Source organism: Lutra lutra, chromosome 1, assembly GCF_902655055.1.
Source record: "Lutra lutra chromosome 1, mLutLut1.2, whole genome shotgun sequence".
Classification (NCBI taxonomy): Eukaryota; Metazoa; Chordata; class Mammalia; order Carnivora; family Mustelidae; genus Lutra; species Lutra lutra.
The window spans coordinates 48,320,672-48,328,811 of NC_062278.1; the positions used below are offsets into that span (position 1 = coordinate 48,320,672).

At 36.5% G+C, this 8,140-nt stretch overlaps 1 non-coding gene across 1 annotated transcript; it reads right to left on the minus strand.

Moving 5' to 3' along the window:
• Positions 1 to 7,531: 7,531 nt before the first annotated feature.
• LOC125090052 (small nucleolar RNA SNORA20) lies at positions 7,532 to 7,661 on the minus strand. The gene has a single exon (XR_007124164.1). It is a non-coding gene; the product is annotated as a small nucleolar RNA SNORA20 (small nucleolar RNA).
• Positions 7,662 to 8,140: the final 479 nt, after the last annotated feature.

An 8,140-nucleotide genomic window follows, 5' to 3' on the forward strand; every position in this document is an offset into this window, starting at 1 on the left:
TAATTCTAAACATTCTGGATAGAAATGAAAGGATTACAGAATATAAGAAAAATGTCCTATGTAGCCAGAGACAAAGGTATGGTAATAGCCAAGCCATTTTGCAATACGGTGCTTCAATTTAATAGTACTTCATTTTATAAATTTCTGATGCTAAGAATGACTTTGAGTGGTACTTTATAAGGTAAAAGAATTTTTATACACATTTTCTTAGTAAAAAATCACAAATCCCCAAGAATTTTCTGTCTCCAAAGCCCATCATCTCTCTTTTATTCAATCCCCACCTAGGTTCCATCTGTTTTGTTTTGTGCTTTAGTGAAGTATTTAAGTACATAATCTCCTCAGTCTTCCAGCCTTCAGAACTATGAGAAATAAATTTCTATTGTTTATAAGCTACCCAGTCTATGGCATTTTGTTATAGCAGCCCAAACAGACTAGGACATTACATAATGAGAAAAAAACGGCATCATTGACAGAAATAGAGATGCTAGATAGAGGGGTATTTTCCTCATACAAAACTACATATTTTCATTTGAGGCTCCCTTAATTTCAGATTCAGTTAATTAAAAGATCATTCTTTAACTCTAATCTTAACCAAATCCCACATAATCCAACTACCTGACTGATATTCTCACTTGGACACCTATGGGCATATCAATTATAATTCTGCCTATCAGAGGTCTTAACTTCCACTCCTTGACAATTGTTCTTTCCTGAATCTTCCTTGTCTCAGTAAATGTCAAAATCTAGAGTAGTCCTTGATTCTTCTATTTCCTTTACCTCAACAGCACCACTACTATTATATGATCCGCCAACAAACATGTTCCACCTAAAAAACATATTCCACATCTGTCTACTTCTCTTTATTTTCACTATTTTTGTACTGGTCTAAGTCACTGTTAATTACAGCTTTGATTCCTGCAAAAATCTCCCAGATGGTTGTTTCCCTTCTATTTGTGCTCCTTTATAATCCACATAAAAGCCAGACTAATGCTTTTAAAACATGAAATGGATTTTTTTTTCAAATTCCTACATCAAATTCTTTAGTAGTCTTCTATTGAATTTAGAAAAAAATCTAAATTCTATGGCTCATTAGGTCCCACACAATCTGACTTGCCCTTACCTGTGACTTCTCTCTCCTTTATCCTTTCTTCCCTGTGCTCTTGCCACATTGCTCTCCTAGAATGGGCCAAAATCTTTCCCTCCCTGGAGATTTTGTCCTTGTTTTCCCTTCATTCTAGAATTGTCTTTTTCTAGATCTCTGCATAGCTGGTGCCTTCTAGTCAATCAGTCTCAACTCAAATGTCACCTCCTCACTGACATTCAATTGTAAGTAGCCTTTCCCACCACCCTAAACCATCACTTTCTAGTACAACATCTTCCTTTTATTTATTTCATAGCATGCATAAAAAATCTCATTTATTTGGTTATTTGTTTATTGCTGCCTCCTTACCCCAGTGTCATTCCATGGAGTGAGCATCTAGTCTGTCTGATTTACCCCTCCATTTCTTGTGTCTGGAATACACTGAGTCCCCACCGAATATTTGTAAAAGGAGGAAATGAACAAAGTGGCTCTTGTTGTGTAAATCAGTATAATTCTGGATATATAGAATTCCCATTCTTCTAGTCTCAAAGATGGGAAAATATGAGGGTAAATATACACTTTTGTGCAAAGGCTGCTACAGATTCAGATCTGCACAGTGGAAAATTTATTTCCATAAAGGAAAACAAAAGTTAAATTGTAAGAAATATTTGGAGATACTTGTGGACAGTTATGACCCCGTTCCAAGGGCTCTGCAAGTCTATAAACAACAGAAGCCCAAGCCACATCTTGGCTGGTATGCTATTGTTTTCTATAGAATGGGGAGAAATCTTGGCTTGTGTTCCAGTGGAACAGGACTGGTGGCTTGAGGGACAGCAGGATTAATGCTTTCCAATGTGACAGGATTCCTCACCTTAGATTCCCAGAGGGCAGAGAGCAAGGACCACATAGCCACACAAGCCAGTGTTCTGACTTCTGGCAAATATACAGGCCCCAGGGTGAATAATAAATTAGGCCTGGCAGATTACATGTTGCCCCAAGAAGAGATGAAGAGAAACAGAACAGGGATGGACAAGTGCCCATGGGAAAAGAAGAGTATTAGCTCTCACATAAACCACTGTGCCCTGAGTGACTGACTTAATCAGAAATCTGGCAGCAAGAAAAGGAACTGAAGAAAGCAAAAAATAGCAGACAATCCCCTTCCCTCTTATTCTTTAACTTTCTGATGAAGGAATAAAATATTGTTACCAGATGTATCATGTGAAGATGTTAATTATCTTTCTTCCATCATCAAGAAAGAATTGACTCATATCATCATTAATATAAGACCACTTTAGAAAAAGTAGTATACATAAGTTATTAGTAATTCTAACTGGTCCCACACAAACTTGGACTCAGATTATGGTTTTATCACTTAGAGCCATGGCAATGGCACCTTTTACAATGGGAATACTTTACTATTACTACTTAAGAACAGGTAAGGAAAACATAGACTAGTCATGTAAAAAGTTTAATTCAGGACATGGAACACAGAACTCTCAATAAATAACAAAATATAAACAAGATATAAAATTACTATTTTAATATCTAATCTTTTCTATTTTTTGTTGATGGATAAAGCAAGTGGCCTAAACAAATGTAAATTTTCCCCACATAGAGTCTATTGGATGTTTTGAATTTGACAGAAATCAGAGGCTAGAAAAAGTAATTGTTCTTTATCTAAAATATGTATATGTCTACGTATTCCTTTGAAGTCTAGCATGAGCTATAGAATTTAATTATTAAAGCAATTATCAAATGGTGAGTGAATAAATATAATTTTAGAATTAAAATAGAAACTTTATTCCAATTCAACATACTATTATCTCCCACTCACCAGTTTAGCAAGGAATAAAAAGCTGAATGATGTATTTCAATAATAATGGGTAAAGAAACAGGTACACTGTTGTTGGAAGCATAAGTAAATGCAAACTCCCTGGGAAACAATTTCTCAATATGTGCCAATCCCTTTAAAAATGATTCCTCTTTGGTCCAGCAGTCTCATTTCCAAAAGCTTATCCTAAGGAAGTAACAGGAGTTACATAAAGATATATGCATAATTGTCTCATTTTAGGAATTTTTCTAAAAGTTTTCACCGCCAGAAAACTTAACCATCCATTATTTGAGATTTTGCTAAATTATGATAAATATTTCGTAGTCACTAAAAATGACAATGTAAATATACATTGGCATTAAAATAGTCCTATGTTATTCATTTAACAATTAGACTATAGCAGAGAGGTTAGGAGAATAGCAGAGTAGTAGGACACTAAGTTCACCAGATCTCATGGATACAATTAGGTAACACTGGCATCAGTATAAATAACCCAGAAAACAACCAGAAGACTGGCAAAACAAATTCCATAGCTATAGGTGAAGAAGAGACCACATCAAAGAGGGTAGGAAGGATGGAGATGTGCTGGGGAATGAAATGGACTGTGGCTGTCTGTGATTGGGAGGGAGCTGCAGGCATGATGAAGGGTGAGAAAGAGACTCACACCAGGGAGATAGCATGGGAACACAAATCCCTATAACATTTGGCTTTGAAAGTGAGAGGGGCTTGATTTTGTGAGTTCTTACAACCAAAAGGACTTAAAGCCTAGAATTTTAAAAATCAGTGGGCTCAGTTCTGGGAGAGCCTTGAGGGCAATATGAAGCTTAGTCCCCTCCCTTAAAGAGAAAGCACAACAAACAGCCCACAGAGATATAGGGTAGAAGCATCAGCAGTTTAAAAAACTCCTGGGACATATGGGAGGGAGAATTATTTACTCATCTCCGAGGAGACTCCTCCAGGAACAAAGGAGCTATCAGGTGATATCTCCTTCCCTTGCTCCTCAGCATAAACACATGGCCACCTGTAGGAACCACAAAGTGCCCATGTTCACTAACTTGCTTACATCAAGTTTACCTGCCCACCCCCAGGTCTTCAGCAGATCCACCCTTCCCAATCATGTCTGCCTCAGTCCCAGTGCTATAGGTCCCCTCCCCCAGGAGACTAGTGCCACTGCCATATCTCCCAATTTTGGTGGTGGCTGTGGCAGCAGTGGGCCCTGCAGAAGCCTGAGGCACACCTTTTAAATCTGGGTGCCCCATCCCATGCAGGACAAATCCTGCCTACAACAGGCAAAGAGAACCTCTGCAGATGACCGGACTAAAAGAAAAATTGACCAGGACAAAAGAGCAGGGTCCATATAATAGACATAGGAGATACTCCCTGAAGAAATAGGTTCTGAGTAACTAGGGACACTGCATTGCAGGTTACTACAGGACCTTTTCTTCATAAAGCCATTTTTTTCAAGAGCAGGTAAAACAGTTGACTTTCCTAATACACAGAGAAACAGACAAAAAGTCAGAAAAAAATGAGAAGACAGAGTAATATGTCCCAAATAAAAGAATAGGACAAAACCACAGCAAGAGACCAAAGTGAAATGCATATAAATGATATGCTTGGTAGAGAATTTAAAGTAAAAATCACAAAGATACTCACTGGACTCGAGAAAAGAGTGGAGGACATCAGTGAGACCATAAACAAAAAAATAAAAAAGAAACAATCAGAGATGAACACAATAAATGAAATTTAAAATACACTAGATATGATAAATAGCAGGCTAAAGGAAACAGAGGAACAAATTAGTGACCTGAAAGACAGAATAATAAAAGTAATCAAGCTGAACATGTAAGAGGAAAAAAAATATGTAAAATAAGAATAAGGGAATTCAGAACCTCCATCAAGTGTTATAGGGATCCCAGAAGAAGAAGAAAGAGAAGAGAGGACAGAAAATTTATTTGAAGAAATAATAGTGATGAGTCCTGGGTGTTATATACAACTAATGAATCACTGAACACTACATCAAAAACTCATGATATACTACTATATGTTGGCTAATTGAATTTAATAAAAATAAAAAATAATAAATAATAAGGAAAGGAAAAGAAAAGAAGAGAAGAGAAAAAGAAATAATAGCCAAAACATCCCTAATATGGGGAGGAAACAGATATCCAGATCCAGTAAGTACAGAGATTCCCCCAAAAAAATCAACCTGAGGAGGTCCACACCAAAATACAGAGTAATTAAAATGGCAAAAAAAGTAATAATAAAGAGAAAATTTTTAAAAGCAGCTAGAGATGTGACAGTTACATAAAAGGGAAACTTCATAAAGCTATCAGCAGAGTTTTCAGCAGAAACTCAGGCCAGAGGTGAGTGCCATGAAATATTCAAAGTGCTGAAAGGAAAAAATTCATAGCCAACAATACTCTATCCAATAAGGCTATTATTTGGAATAGAAGACATAAGGAGTTTCTCAGATAAACAAAAGCTAAAGGAATTCATGAATACTAACCCAGCCCTATAATAAATGTTAAAGAGTACTCTTTGAGTGGAAAGGAAAGAACATAAGAGTATGAGAAGTAGAAAACACAAAAGTAGTAAAAATATATTTATCTATAAAAATCACACAAGGGGGGGCACCTGGGTGGCTCAGTGGATTAAGCCGCTGCCTTCGGCTCAGGTCATGATCCCAGGTCCTGGGTTCAAGCCCCGCATCGGGCTTTCTGCTCAGCGGGGAGCCTGCTTCCTCCTCTCTCTCTGCCTGCCTCTCTGCCTACTTGTGATCTCTGTCTGTCAAATAAAAATAAAATAAAAAAAATCTTAAAAAAAAAATCACACAAGGGATTCAGAAAATAAAAGGGATATGCCACCAAATACATAAAACATGGGGGAAGAGGAGTAAAGAGTGGGTTCAAATATAGGGAACCATCAATTAATATATAGACTGTTGTATGAATAAGATGTTATGTACAATCTAATGATAACCATAAATCAAAAATCAGTAATAAATATGCAAAGAAGAGAAAGGAATCCAAGTATATCACCAGTATGTCACCAAAGAAAGCCAGCAAAAATGAAAGAAAGCAAGAAAAGAAAGGATCAGAAAAAAAGTTATTAAAGCAACCACAAAACAAGTAACAAAATGGCAATAAATATATATCAATAATTGCTTCCAATGTAAATGGACTAAACCTTCCAATCAAATAACATGGGTGATGGAATGGATAGAAAAACAACACCCATCTACATGCTGCCTACAAGAGACTCATTTCAGACCCAAAGACACATGCAGATTAAAAGTGAGGGAATAGGGTGTCTGGGTGGCTCAGTTGGCTAACAACTGCCTTTGGCTCAGATCATGATCCTGGAGTCCTGGGATCAAGTCCCACCTCAGGCTCCCTGCTCAGCAGGGAGTCTGCTTCTCCTGCCAACCTCTCCCCTCTCATACTTTCTCTCTCTTTCATTCTATCTCTCTCTCAAATAAATAAATAAAATCTTTAAAAGTTGAGGGAATAGAGATTTGAATTTATCATGCAAATGTAGGTCAAAAGAAAGCTAGGGTACCAATACTAATTACAGACACACTGGACTTTTTTTCTTTTCTGGACAGCTCATTATTTTTAATGTACAATACTCAAGGTACAAGAAAATGGCACCTAATATAGTTATAAATAAAAATCAGATCAGTCATCAAGGACTCCTGAGTTAATGACATCTTCATAACTTCAATGCTTATCTTTGCTTTCCAGGTGTAATTTGATAAGATCATCCATTTGAAGAATGTTAATTGAAGCTTCTATTCAATTTTCAAATTTCAAACTCTGTTCAAATTTCAAACTTTTAACTTTCACTATGATTGGCTTAAATACCCCTGCTCGTTTGTTCTTTCAAGGTTTACCATTGACAAAATCAAGACCAATCCATTTTAGATTTTTGCATTCTTGGTTAACTTGAGCCTCATTACTGAAAGCTCTTAAATTTGCAATAAAATATGTGGAGTTTGAGGCAGCATTAATTGCCAGTGTGTCAGGAATAATAAGAGATCTCGTGGGGTGCCTGGGTGGCTCAGTGGGTTAAGCCTCTGCCTTCAGCTCAGGTCATGGTCTCAGGGTCCTGGGATCAAGCCCTGCATCTGGCTCTCTGCTTGGCAGGGAGCCTACTTCCTCCTTTCTCTCTGCCTGCCTCTCTGCCTACTTGTGATCTCTCTCTCCGTGTCAAATAAATAAATAAATAAAATCTTAAAAAAAAAGAAGAAGAAGAAGAAGAAGAAGAGATCTTGCAAACTCACAATAGCAAGCTGTTTTTGAGATCCCATGCTGGTTGTATGGTTTTCAAGGTATATGAAAGGGGTTGCTTCTACAGCATCCCCACCTGGAACCATGGATTTTGAGTCCAAAACTCTTTTCAAAACACAAAGGTCATCATGTAAAGCGCATTCCATCTCATCACACATGAAATCATTTATCCCACATAAGATAATTAATGCAGATGTATGAGTCTTAGTACTATTTTAAAAAACAAAGTGAAATTCTTAAATCAATATTTTCATAAAATCAGTCTATATAGATATTTGCCATAATCAACTTGATCGACTCCTGCTTACATGGTTCATTCAGACATGGAAGCAATACCTGGACTTTGTAGAAGAGATGAAATGGTTATTCCATCTTCATTTACAACAGCCTAATATTGTTCTCTCTCATGTGTATAACTGCTCATATCACTAAAAGACTAGAGCAGCAAATCAATGGAAAGGGACAAAATACACTTTAGCAAGAGACAAAGAAGAACACTATATAATAATAAGGGGGACAATCTAATCAGATATAACAATTGTAAATATATGTGTACCCAACATAAGAGCACGAAAATACATAAAACAGTTCATGGTTAACATAAAGGAATTAAGCAATAGTAATACAATAATAGTAGGGGACTTTAACACGTCATTTACATTAATGGATAGATCATCCAAACCAAAAATCAACAAGGAAACAGTGGCTTTGAATGGACTAGATGGATTTAATAGGTATATTCAGAAAATTCCATCCTAAAAGAGCAGAATACACATTCTTTTTGAGTGCAGATGAAACAATCTCAGATTAGATTACATATTAGACCATGAAACAAGTTTCACCAAATTAGAAAATATTGAAGATGTATCATGCATCTTTTCTGACTAAAACTCTGTGAAACTAGAAATAAACTGCAAGAAAAATCTGAAAATAGCACAA